Raw genomic sequence first — 13440 nt, forward strand, 5'->3', positions numbered from 1 at the left:
AGGCCAGGAAATCTCACTTTGGGGAGCCTTCAGTGAAGTTCTTGGTGCCTTTTCTGAGCTCCTCCCCAGGGCATTTTGAAGCCAGTCTATACCCAGTCTTGGATCCCTGGCTCTGTTTTGGCTAGAAAAAACTGACTTGGGGAGATCCTCTCTAGGGTGTCCCTCCTCCAAGAATTTGCCCTCTAGGCAAAAGCAGCTTGAGATAATGAAAGAAGTATAACAATAGAGGCTGACAGTCTGGGGCAAAGATCTGCTAGCTTCAAACACTGGTAGCACTTTGCTCTGACTTCGGAGAAAAAGAAGGAAAAATCAAACTCTTGTAAATAAGGGGAACACCAAAACAACTAACAAGCAAAAGCCCAGGATAAGACAGAGGCGGAGAAAGACAGGGGAAACCCTGCATACTGCTCTCTGCCTTTGGAAGATCTTCATGATAGAAGGCTGAAGCTCAGGAAAATGACTGTCTTATGACCAGCTTTGTTGAAAAACCAAAAAACATATATCTCAAAGAATAAATCCCACAGTTAACATTTTAAAATATTAAAATGTACTGAGTGTGACAAAAGACCACAAGATAAACAGGAGATCATGGCCTATCCAAAGGATAAGGATAAAAATCCAGAAAACACCAATGAAGAAGATGAGATTGTTGACATGCTGAACAAAACCTTTAGAGAAAGAAAGGTTATCAGGAAAACAATAAGTGAGCAATATGGCAGTCTTAGTAAAGAGAGAGACATTTTAAAAAGGAACAAAACTATACTACTGATATTGAAGACCACAGTAACTGAAATGAAAAACTTTGTAACTCACAGAACTTTATTGTGAAAATAAAATGGCATCCTTAACAATGGGAGAAAATTTGGAAAGCATATACCTGATAAAGGTTTAATATCTAGAATATATAAAGAAATCCTTCATCTTCAACAGATATTTATATTTGTACACCAATGTTCATAGCAGCATTATTCACAATTGCCAAAAGATGGAAGCAACCCAAGTGCCCATCAACTGATGAATGGATATATAAAATGTGATATATATATACAGTGGAATACTATTCAGCTATAAAAAGGAATGATGTCCTAACACATCTGATAGTATAGATGAACCTTGAAGGTTTTGGGAGTGAAATAAGCCAAGGACAAATATTGTATGATTTCACTGATATAAAATAATTAGATTTAGTGAACTCATAGAGTCAGAATCTAAAATATATGTTACCAGGAGATGAGTTGGGAAAGGAATTGGGAAGTTAAGGCTTAAAGGGTTCCTATTTGGAATGATGGAAATGTTTTGGTGATGGTGGTGGTGATTGTAGCATAACATTGTGAAGGCAATTAACACCACGGAAATACATATCTGACTATGATTAAAATGGGAAATGTTAGAGATTATATATATGTTAACAGAATAAAATTTTTAAAAATCCATAGCACTTCACTCCACAGTGAACCCTAAGTTAAACCATGGACTTTAGTTGATAGGACAATTATAAAAATACGCTATCTTCAACTGTAACAAATGTTCTACATCAGTGGAAGATGTTGGTGGTGAGGTGGTATACGGGAATCCTATATTTTATACATGATTATTGTGTAAACCCACAACTTCTCTACTAAAGATAAATAAAAAGAAATATAAAAAAAGTGAAGCAAAAGAAATTTTATTTATAGCACTACTAGGAAGAGCTCATAAGTTCGCCAACTATTTTGAGTTTTTAAAAAAAACAATTATGTTTGCTCCAGGGAAACACTAACTTCTCAATATTCCATTGCCTTTGGACCAGTGAAATAGATTTTAGATAATATTGTTTCCTTCCAATACACTACTTCTGAGAGGCAGTCTGAGAACCAACCAGAGAGACCCAGAATTAAATCCAAACTGTGTAGTTTACTGGCCCTGTGACCTTGTGCAAATCATAGACTCCAAATCTCTATTTCCTCATGTGTAAAACAGTATAAATAATGACTGTTTTTAGGCTTGGCACATGGGGTAGGTGCAAAATGGTAAATCTCGATAAAGACTAGTTTTTAAATTTCTGATGAATAACTTGTTGTCTAAGACTAAATACCATCAGTATATTTCCATTATGTCTTGAAGTGCCTTGAGAAGGGAAGCTATTTTCCTATTCATTTAGTTATTCTTATTGCCTAGAGACTAAATGATTTAAGAAAAAATGGACTTCTCTACTCAAGATGGTGTTTTGCACTGGTCTAAGATATGATATTAATTCCCAGAAAATGGAAGAGGTCAAAAAGAAGTTTGAGCAATTACTTTTCAGGCTCTCCTAAGCTAGAGTTTTATTGGGCTTTTATTCTGGCAAATTCCCAGGACTTCAGACACAGTCTTATATAAATATATTATGCAAACATAAATACGTGAGTGGGGATAGAAAGTTTTCACTCCATTACTATGGATATTTTTACTTTGTTTTAAATTCTTATTATTGAGAAGCTACTATGTGTTCGATACTGTTCTAGATGATTTATATATACCGTTTCATTTATTTCTCATTATTACCCTTTGAAATAGATATTATCCTCATTTTGTGTTGAGGGAACTAACACTAGGTTAGCCTGGATTTATAAGTGGTATCTACATTATAAAGTAGAGTTAGGGAGACCAGTTAGGAGGCTCTTACAGTAATCTGAGAAAAATTTTTGGTCTGTGAGAATTGAGAGAAGTAAATCTCTTAGAAAGATTCTTCGTGCCAAACTGATTTTATTGTTTTTGCCCCAAATAGCAGCTAACAGAAATCAATTGATGCAGTTAATAGCACCTACACATGCACAAGTATTGTTATAATTCTTCTGGATCATATCTTGTACGTTACCTTGATAAATGTGATTTATAAATTAAATGCACTTAATTCAGAGAAAATTCCCACCCCCCTACACACATACCTAATCTCTATTGTAAAGATCTTTAGGTAGTGTAATAGACCTTCTTTGTGAAATGTTCAGCAACCCTTCTGCTGGATATCTGACCAATAAAACTGAACTGTTGGTTAGTTGGCCCTCAAGGGATTGCTATCACCTCAAAAATTTACATTTTTCATAAACCCACAAAATAAAAATAATGTGTATAAGCTTACTTTAGTTGTTCATTTTACTGCCTCTCCTCTCTTTATAATGTACTACATGTACACACAACCATAATGTAAAATTATCTTTAAAAATATTTTTATGAATGCCATTTTGAATAAATGCCAGACTTTTCCATAGTCGGAGTAAGCAATTACATGTCTGGTGACTAAAACACTCCCTCCACTAACCTGTAGCTAAAGCGTTGTATGTTACCATTAGAGAGTTTTCCAGCATCAATATGTGAATTAATCTGGAATTAATTAAGTAATTAATCTCAACCTTAGTGCTATTGACCTTTTGACCATGTATTCCTTCTTGTGGGGAGCTATGCTGTGTAAGGAGGAATATTTAGCAGCAACCCAGGCTTCTGCTTTTTAGCAACCCAGTAGCATCTCAACCAGTCATGCCAATCAAAAATGTTTCTAGACATTTTCGAATGTCCCCTGAGAAGGCAAAATTGCCACAAATTGTGAACATAGTCCTAGATGTAAGTATTATGTTCTCCATTTTCAGTCATAAACTAAATGATTTTATCTGTTTTTCCATATTGACAAACATCTTATAGAAATATTATTAGAAATTTTACTGAGTAAGCTTCAGTAGGTGAATTTTATCATCATCACTGATATTAAAATACATTTTAGTATATGAATATATCTCAATAAAACTTTAAAATAAATAAATAAATGAATAATAAACAAGAATAGCCAGAAATAGCAGCTATGTACAGCAGGGGAAAAATAAATTTTATCCTTATTTTTAAAAAGAAATATATTTTCATTATAGAGAGAAAAAAACAGAAAATACGGATCATGCTATTGGAAAAGAATATTTAATCTCCTTTATTCACCTGTTCCAGGGACAACCAGCATTACTCTTTATGTATTAATTTTGATCAATCAAACTCTTCAAAATGAGATTATACTGAAACAAACAAAAAAAGAATGAAAATGAGATTATACTGCACATGCTATTTCATAACCTGTTTTTTACAATTTAATATGTGACAAATAAGTATATACCTATGACATAATTTTAAAAAGAATAGCTGAACACTGTATGGCTTTGCAATTGATAAGTCATTCATCCATTTAATAAATATAATGTACCTCTATGTGCCATGCACAGGTACTGTGCAAGGTGCTGGGGATAAAACAGTTAAGAAGACAGATAGATGGTTTCTTGCCCTCATGAAATTGGAGAGACCAGTAAAACAATTACATAAACAAAGTAAGAGAGAACAGACAATGGCCTAACACCCTCTAGGAAGACAGTTCTTGACAGGCAGGGGAGGTAGATGTATCAAGAGGGATAAGGACAGAAAAATTAAGAGTTTAAGTAATGCTGAAGAGAAACTGTTGTCTGATTGATTTATGTTTCTCTCCACACATCACTGTACTGACTAATAAATGATGGAAGGATTTAAGTGTTTGTATGAACTTGAACATCCCCAATTGTTACTACCTCTGGTTTGGTAATCTTTCTGCTACTCTTCCTCCCTGCCCTGTTCACCCAGATGTGCAGGCAAATGTTTGATGTCCTGTAGCTGTGCTCTGAACCAGTCTGGATATATGCAGAGTAACCCTTTGAACCTATTGAAAACACAGTAGGTGAAGAAGATGATTAAGAAATAAGTAATAGAGTTCAAATTGATGACATTGGTGTTCTAGGCTAGCAAGTCTTTTTGTTTTATAATGTTTTTTTCCTAAATGTTAACAACAGCCCTATCTTCTGATGGTTAGGGTCTTTATCCCTGTCAGGATGGTAATTTCTCTTCTTGCCTACTTGTCTCTTGACAGAAGGAGCCTTGAAGAAGGGCAATGAGAATCTTGTATTACTCCCTATAAACCTGCAGAACCCAGAGTTGTGGGAATGATAAGCAAAAAATCCGAGTGGATCACTAGCAGTGATGGGAAGCAGGTAAGCAAGGTCATTCCTATTTCCATTCCTTGGTTCTTGGACTTAGGTATTTTACCACTTGGAGACACAGCACTATGTAATGGTCATTGATTTAGTGTGTATACTGGATTCTGGAATATAGGGCCCCATTTAAATTGGGTATCATTTCCAAACCGGCACTATAACATGCAGATCAATCACTCTTTCAGTTTGACAGCCAAGGGGTGGTACAGAACCGGTAGATCCCACTGTCATGTGCTCAATGATGCACCTCTTTTACCATTGATGGTTCCCTCGGACTGTGTGGTGTTATGTGTGGCGCCAGGTCAGTGGGTCAAATGCTCTTTAAGCCTGCAGGTAGTGATGCTAGCTGAAAAAGACAAGGAAAAGCAAACCCATACCAAAAATAAAAGATGGTTCCCATCAGAATGAAATTCATCATTCCTATTCACTATTGTACTGGAGGTCCTAGCCAGTGCATTAAGTAAAGAAAAAGAAATAAAAGGCATGTAGATTGGAATGGAAGAATGCAAAAACTATTTGCAGAAGACTTGATTATCTATATAGAAAGTCCTAAAAAATCTACCCAAAACTCACAAGAACCAAGAAACTTAAGGCACGTATATAATAACAAGATCAAAATACATTAACAGATGAAATATAAACAAAACTAATAATATTAACAACATGGTTTTGATATGACATATTGTTTTTTTTGCTTTAACCCAGATATGAGGCATTATAATATCCTACATTATTTTGATGTGAGCATGCCTGTATTATTACCTTGGTCTCTGTGATAACTTAATTCTTAACTTTATTCTTTTTAAATTTCAACTATTCATACAGAATTTTGATGTTCTTTGCATTTAATTGATTTGAATGCTTAATTTATTTAAGTCTTGATTAGTGAACACAAAGTAAAAGTGACATAATTTGAACTCTGCATAATTATAATCACAATGTAAACTTTGGCACTGAAATATTATGGCAGTACTCAAAATGCCTTTGGCCTATATAAAATCCTAAACTTCATAATTTTGTTTTCTCTTTCATTGTAAGAACAGGGACATTTTGTATGTGCCATGCAGCTTAATGAGATGCTCAGAGTAATATTCCCTTAACATTAAGCATTGAATGCTTTCATGTAGAGCATGGGAATAAGAACTTTATCTCATTTAATCCTTACCACAATTCTATAAAAAAGGTTATAGTATACTCACTTTTAATGCTTAGGAAATTGAGGTTTAGAGAGAGGCTCAGCAATCTACCTAATATCACCCAGCTTCTGTGCAGCACAGGTGGGTTTTGAACCAAAGGACTAGACTCCCATGCTCTAAGGCCCAGTGAATCCTGGAAGCTTCTAGGATATCCTTGATGACGTTTGCCACATGAGTTCTTAGTTTGCCCTCCAGGTGCTTAAGTTGTTTGGGTTTCCTTTAACGTAAATATTAGTGAGGAAACCTCATTAGTTCATGAAGGTTGTCCTATAAGGAAATTATGCTATTCCTCAATAGAAGCTCATAAGTTTATTTTTATTCTGAAGTTTTAAGCATCTATTTTTTTTAAAGATATATTTATTTTTTATTTATCTATTTCACCCCCCCCCAGTTGTCTGCTCTCTGTGTCCATTTGCTGTGTGTTCTTTTGTGACCGCTTCTATCCTTATCAGCAGCATTGGGAATCTGTGTTTCTTTTTGTTGCATCATCTTGTTGTGTCAGCTCTCTGTGTGTGTGGTGCCATTTCTGGGCAGGCTGCACTTTCTTTCGCACTGGGTGGCTCTCCTTACGGGGCTCACTCCTTGCGTGTGGGGCTCCGCTACGTGCCACTCCTGCATGGCACAGCACTCCTTGCGCGCATCAGCGCTGTGCATGGGCCAGCTCCACACGGGTCAAGGAGGCCCGGGGTTTGAACTGTGGACTTCCCATGTGGTAGGCGATGCCCTATCCATTGGGCCAAGTTCACTTCCCATGTGATTAATTTTTATTAATCATTTGATATGGTTAGCTGTGGCATGCTACTAATGTGCTTAAAGCATTAATGCATGTATGTGAGGAGACTGACTTTTAATGGTAAAGAAAGATTATTCTGATTGCCTTTGATAATCAGAACTTCTCTGTTTTTCATGTTAACTCAGATGGAAGTGGAAGAGACTCATAAGCCATCTGCATATAATTAGACAGTGTACTGAGTGGAAATGCTGGTGGCAGCCGTGCTGAGGGGTATTAACTTTAATGGAAAGAACCTTAGATTTGGAATCAGGATTGATGGTTTCTCTCTGGCCTCCATCACTAACTGAACTTTCATCTGTTTTTCTTTTATCAAAAGCGAAGAATATTTCCTCTATTCTCTCACTGGGTATTACTTTGGTGATTAGATAATAAGCTATTTAGAAAGGTTCAAAAACCAAGGCACTGCAGAATGCAAAAGACTCTTTATTATTATAGTCACGCAGAATTTAAACCATGGGTTTTTTTGGAGGGGGTGGAGGAGTGAGTAATGGCATTACAACTTTTACCATAATATGATAGTCTCTTTCTCATTTGTGATTACTTGATTGGAACAGTGGTGGGGAGCATAGCATCTGAGTTCTCATTCTGGAATTCAGTCTTTGTATATCCTCACTCACCCATAGCACTCTATCATGTAATTAGAGTTTGCCTTTATTTCCACATTTCCCCTCCCCTTCCTATTTCCCTCAGGTTTCAGAAGTTGAAATACTCAGGCATCATTTTTCAGGACTTGTAGGAAGTCAGAGAGTTACTGTTGATTTCTTATTGGGCTGAGGACCCCAAAGCTGTTCCAAGGAGAGAAAAATAATCTACATAGAGCTTGTAATTAGCCAGCTGTGGCTAGGGGGAACCAGCTTCTATTAGGGGAAACTTTAGCTGGATTGAACAGCAGTGTGCAGTTTCCTGATTGTGGGTTCAGTTTGCACTGTCTGCAGAGAGTTTGCTCTACAAAGATATTTGTGGCCATCATCATTTCATGGCCAAATATTTGGAAACTCGGGACAGGGATGTGTTCTTGAAAACTATCAAATGTTTATTATGCAGCTCACCGAGGAAGGCCAAAAAGATTCTGTATCTCCACTTAAATTAGACTCTCAGAATTTCTGCATTAGTCTTGCCCCTTTGGGGAGTCAGAGAGGAATAAATAGACAAACATACACACACAAACCCAACAAAAACAGCATATGAGTCTTGAAAATCTAGAAGAATCATTGATTTTTTTTTTTAAAGATTTATTTATTTATTTAATTCCCCCCCTCCCCCGGTTGTCTGTTCTCTGTGTCTATTTGCTGTGTCTTGTTTCTTTGTCCGCTTCTGTTGTCGTCAGCGGCACGGGAAGTGTGGGCAGCGCCATTCCTGGGCAGGCTGCACCTTCTTTCGCGCTGGGCGGCTCTCCCTACGGGCACAGTCCTTGAGCGTGGGGCTCCCCCACGCGGGGGACACCCTTGCGTGGCACTGCACTCCTTGCGCACATCAGCGCTGCACATGGGCCAGCTCCACACAGGTCAAGGAGGCCCGGGGTTTGATCCGCGGACCTCCCATGTGGTAGACGGACACCCTAACCACTGGGCCAAGTCCGTTTCCCTGATTTGTTTTTTTTGTTTTTTTGTTTTTGACAGACCTATTCTGCAAGGAGTCTTGGTCTGATTTAGTAACTGGAAAACAGAATTTCATTAGTTTTCTTCCCCAACATCAAAATTTATTTTTGTATGATTGATATTTCTCTTTAAAATATTTTAAATTATTGTTTCAAAGATGATATGGGGTCTTTGTAAAAAAATTTTATGTCTATTGATAAACAAAAATGAAATGAAATGATAAAAAAAAATACCACAACAATCAACTTGATCAACCCATGGAGTTAATCATCATGCCTATTGTACACACCTGAATAGATGAGTATTCAATCAGAGGAGTGATGTGACCATCCTTCAGAAGTTTCCATTAAAAACAGAATAGTAAGAGCTAACTCCCACTGAGGGTTTACTCTTTGCCAGTCACTGTATTCTGAGCACTGTGCAGGTATCTGTCCAGTCACTCCAAGGAGGTATTGTTGTCCCCATTGTAGAGATAACAAAAATAAGTCATGGGGAAAGATGTGGCTCAAGCAGTTGAGCACCTGCTTCCCACATGGGCGGTCCTGGGTTTGGTTCCTGATACCTCCTAAAAACAAAAAAACAACAAAAATCCAAATCAGGGGAGTTGATGTGGTTCAGTGGTTGAGCACCAGCTTCCTATATATGTTGTCCCAGGTTTACTCCCTGGCCCTGGTACTTCAAAAAAAAAAAAAAAATCATAGAGATTTTTTAATGATTCACCCAGAGTCACAAAGATAGTAAGGAGTGGAGCCTGGATTCAAAACCATACAGTCTGACCCCAGAGACCATGGCTTAAGCCAGGAGTTGGTAAACTATGGCCTGCAAGCAAATTCAATTGTTTTGTAAATAATGTTTGGAACACACACACACACAAATATCATCATAATCTTAAAGCTCAGGTATAAATCTTGTTGATTATTTGGTGTGTATATCCATTGTCTTCCAATTCTTTGTATTTTTCCTGTTCTGTCCTTCTTTTTTCTTTTGAGGGGAAAGAGAAGAGATGATAAAAGCTAAGAATAAAGCATTTGTTAAACTTACTTAATATTTGTACCTATTTCAATAGTTACTACTCAAAGGATTTTAAAAATAATTCTATATTATCTTTAGATATTTTTAGAGTTCATTAAACCTTTTGCATCTACTAGATAGGGCTGAACCCTCAGAGGAATTTTGGTAACTCTGTCTTTGATGAGCACAGCTGGCTGTATTGTTATGTTGCAGTTCAAAACTGAATTTAAATACTGATTTGTGCCTTCATCTTAACTGGGACTCTGAAAACACTACTGAGTTTGAGATTCTGGTTTGGAAGGCAAGAATTGCATGATGTAAGCATGTTTTTGAAATCCAAATATCAGCTATTATTAAAAAAACAACAACCAGCAATTAACCAAATCAATAGCAACACGTTTGTGGCTACATGTACAGATATTAGAAAGACAAATTCTCTATTTTTAAGAAACATATAATCTTGCTATAATAAAGATAGAGTCTATTCTCTTCACCTATGGGACTCCTGGCCAGTATATATGCATTGTTGAAAGCACACCCTTCCAAGTTGTCCATTCTGATGGAGACTCTGAGTCATTGCCTTAGAGATATTTAACAACTCTGTAATTTATAAATAATACATAACAATATAAAATAATTCTTGTGTGTAAACATGTAAATAAATTTTATCCCTTAGAAGTAGAAACACTTCCCAACCCCACTGTGGAAGGAGTAGTTTTGCATCCATTTGAAAAGTGAACCTTTTCAATCTGTAATCATGTCTGTTCTTTGGATTCTGTTTTCAATGGGTTGCAACATTGTTTTTAATTGGAGTGTACCTCCCACAAAGACTTTTTCAAGTCCTAACCCTGGTGATGGGCTTGTGACTCCATTAGTAAATAAGATATTTGAAAATGATATTAGTTAAGATGTGTCTTAATCCAATATTGTTGGAGTTCTTTTAAGCAGGGGAAATTTGAACACAGTGAGAATGGAGACAGATAGGCAGAAAATAGCCATGTGATGGAGACAGAGATTGAGTTACAGATTGCTGGTGAACCACCTACAAAATGCTATAGACTATAGAGAAAACATACACCTGCTGACACTTTTTTCAGACATCTGCCTATAAAACTGTGAGATGATAAATTCCTGTTGTTTAAACCAAATAGTCTGTGGTACTTTTTTATAGTAGGCCTGGCAAAAACTAAGACAAACATCAGTTTTGTTGCTTATTTAATGAGTTAAATAAAAGATTTCACATGTTTATTTTATATTTGTATGTGGGTTATGATTTTATTTTTGTTAAAAAATTATACTTTGTACCGTGAGCTTAGGTTCTAGACTTAGCCAGACATGAATACCAGTCCTGGTTTAATTATTTACCAGCTGTGCAATATTAGGAAAAATATTTAATCTCTGTACAAATAATACCTGCTTCATTGGATTGTGAGGGTTACTTGGAATCCTGTTCTGAAACTTGAGAAGCACTCAGTAAATATTCACTTTTCTTACTTTCTTTAAAGAATCTACAGAATTCATGGAGAATTTCTTTTAAAAATCTACAAAATTCATCGACCTGCTAATGGGTAATAGTCATAAAGTCGGCCAATTCAATCAGCATCCCAGAAAGTACAATAAACTTGACTTCTCTTTTAAATCTCTAAAGTTTGTGCTTTAAGCCTTATAGCACAACCTAAATAAGTTTAAATATCTTCAAAAGCCATTGAAATGAAATAGGCTCATGACTTTCAAATTCCAGTTAGACATATTTAATATGCAAAGTTTAATCAAATGAGTAATCTTTGCAATCATGTTTGTACAGGAAGACACATAATAATTTCAAGCATTTCCTCTCTAAATAAGTTTTCCCCAAGTTCTTCCTCTAAAAGGTAATCCTATTCTAGTATACATTATTATCAGTTCTTTTATAGCAGGTTAAGAAGACAGACTGTTCCCAAAATATTAGAGATGTTTAGCCTTAATTCTACCTCCAATCATGAATATAATTAATTCCTCTTGCAATAATATTTTACATTTAGAAATATTGACTCACACACCTTCTGTTGGAAACTAGAATAAATCATTAATACTCTTTGAAATGGTGAAGAGTCAATTAATAAAACTGAATGTAGAAAAGTGTAATATAACATGATATATGTATATACAGGCATTAGTTCCAAGTTGAGGTCCTTTTTAGAATCCTTCGGTGATTAAGAGATCTCTCGATTTTAGGTTTATTACTGATCATCTTCTGGAACAAAATTATTCTGTCAGCCCCATTTCAGTACTCCCACCCATATTGTCCATTCTCTATTTACATACTTGCAAGTTGTACCCTAAATAAAAAACCTGACAGATTTAATATGCTCTGTCTAAAAGTAAATTCAGGATACTGAATACAATATACCTGCAGGAGATATGTAACATATTAGATTACTAGCAATTCTGAATAGTAAATCCTATAGTAAAGAAACCTGTTTAACTTTGTTTAATCTAGAGCTTCCCAGATCTCAGGTCTCATTTCACATGAAGTTTCCCTTTGCCGTCTTTGTTCTGACCACATTCCCCTTCATTCATTCTCCTCTATATACTGCCACAGAGCCTATGTAAATGTTTTTTCTCTAGTAGATCTATGGTGATTCTTAACCCTCATGCAAGTTAGCATCCTGTCCACAATCGAAAGTGTGTCAATGTTTTTTCAATATGCAAAGGGTGATTCATGTTCAGTCAGTGTTAGCAACCACTGTCCTTTTATGGAACACTTCAACCATAATGTCTGAATATGTATTCTTCTCAATGCACATGCATAATTCTCCAGGGTACACTCTATGTTAGGACATAAGACCTAATAAATTTTAAAATATGGAACATACAAAATAACTTCCCTGACCATAATGAAATGAAGCTATAAATCAATAACAGAATGAAAACTGGAAAGTGTATAAATATTAAGAAATTAAACAGCACACTATTAAACAACCAATGGGTTACAGAAGAAATTACCATGGAAATTAGAAAATATGTAGATAAGAATGGAAATGAAAATACAATTTGCCAAAACTTATGGGATGCAGCAAAAGCAATGCTCAGAGAGAAATTTATAGCTATTGAAATTTAATGTTAAAAATGAAGATCTCAAATCAATAACTTAATGTCATCTTGTGAAAAAGAAGAATGAAGTAAACCTAAAGTTAGCAGAAGGAAGGAAATAATGGGAAGCGGACATGGCTCAACTGATAGAGCATCTGTCTACCATATGGAGGGTCCAGAGTTCGATCAGGGTGTCCTGACCTCTGTGGTGAGCTGGCCCACGTGCAGTGCTGTCGTGCAAGCAAGGAGTGCCGTGCCATGCAGGGGCACCCCTGTGTAGGGGAGCCCCACATGCAGGGAGTGCACCCTGCAAGGAGAGACGACCCGTGTGAAAAAAAGCACAGCCTGCCTAGGAGTGGCACTGCATACATGGAGAACTGATGCAGCAAGATGACACAACAAAAAAGAGACACGGTTTCCCAGTGCTGCCTGATAAGAATACAAGCAGACGCAGAAAAACACATAGCGAATCAACACAGAGGGGGGAAGGGAGAGAAATAAACAAAAATAAATCTTTTAAAAAATTTTTTAAAAAAGATTAGAGCAAAGATAAATGAAACAGAGCATAGAGAAATAATCAAGATAAACTAAAAGTTGGTTCTTTGAAAAATCAATAAAATTGACAGGCCTTTAGTCAGACTGACAAAAATATAGAAAAAAGCAAAGAGCTAAAATCAGAAATGAAAATGATATCACTACTGACCTTGCAGAAGTAAAAAGGATCATAAGAGAATGCTATAAGCAATTGTACACTAACA

At 36.1% G+C, this 13440-nt stretch overlaps 1 protein-coding gene across 2 annotated transcripts in view; it reads left to right on the forward strand.

The window, feature by feature from the left end:
- PHYHIPL (phytanoyl-CoA 2-hydroxylase interacting protein like) overlaps window positions 1-13440 on the forward strand; it is a 263987-nt gene that overhangs the window by 46412 nt on the left and 204135 nt on the right. For both annotated transcript variants that reach the window (XM_071215803.1, XM_071215804.1), the window contains exon 2: window positions 4889-5009. The gene's annotated coding sequence lies outside the window, so the exon portion shown is untranslated. The remainder of the gene's footprint in view (window positions 1-4888; window positions 5010-13440) is intronic.

This window comes from Dasypus novemcinctus, chromosome 6, assembly GCF_030445035.2.
Source record: "Dasypus novemcinctus isolate mDasNov1 chromosome 6, mDasNov1.1.hap2, whole genome shotgun sequence".
In the NCBI taxonomy this organism is placed as follows: Eukaryota; Metazoa; Chordata; class Mammalia; order Cingulata; family Dasypodidae; genus Dasypus; species Dasypus novemcinctus.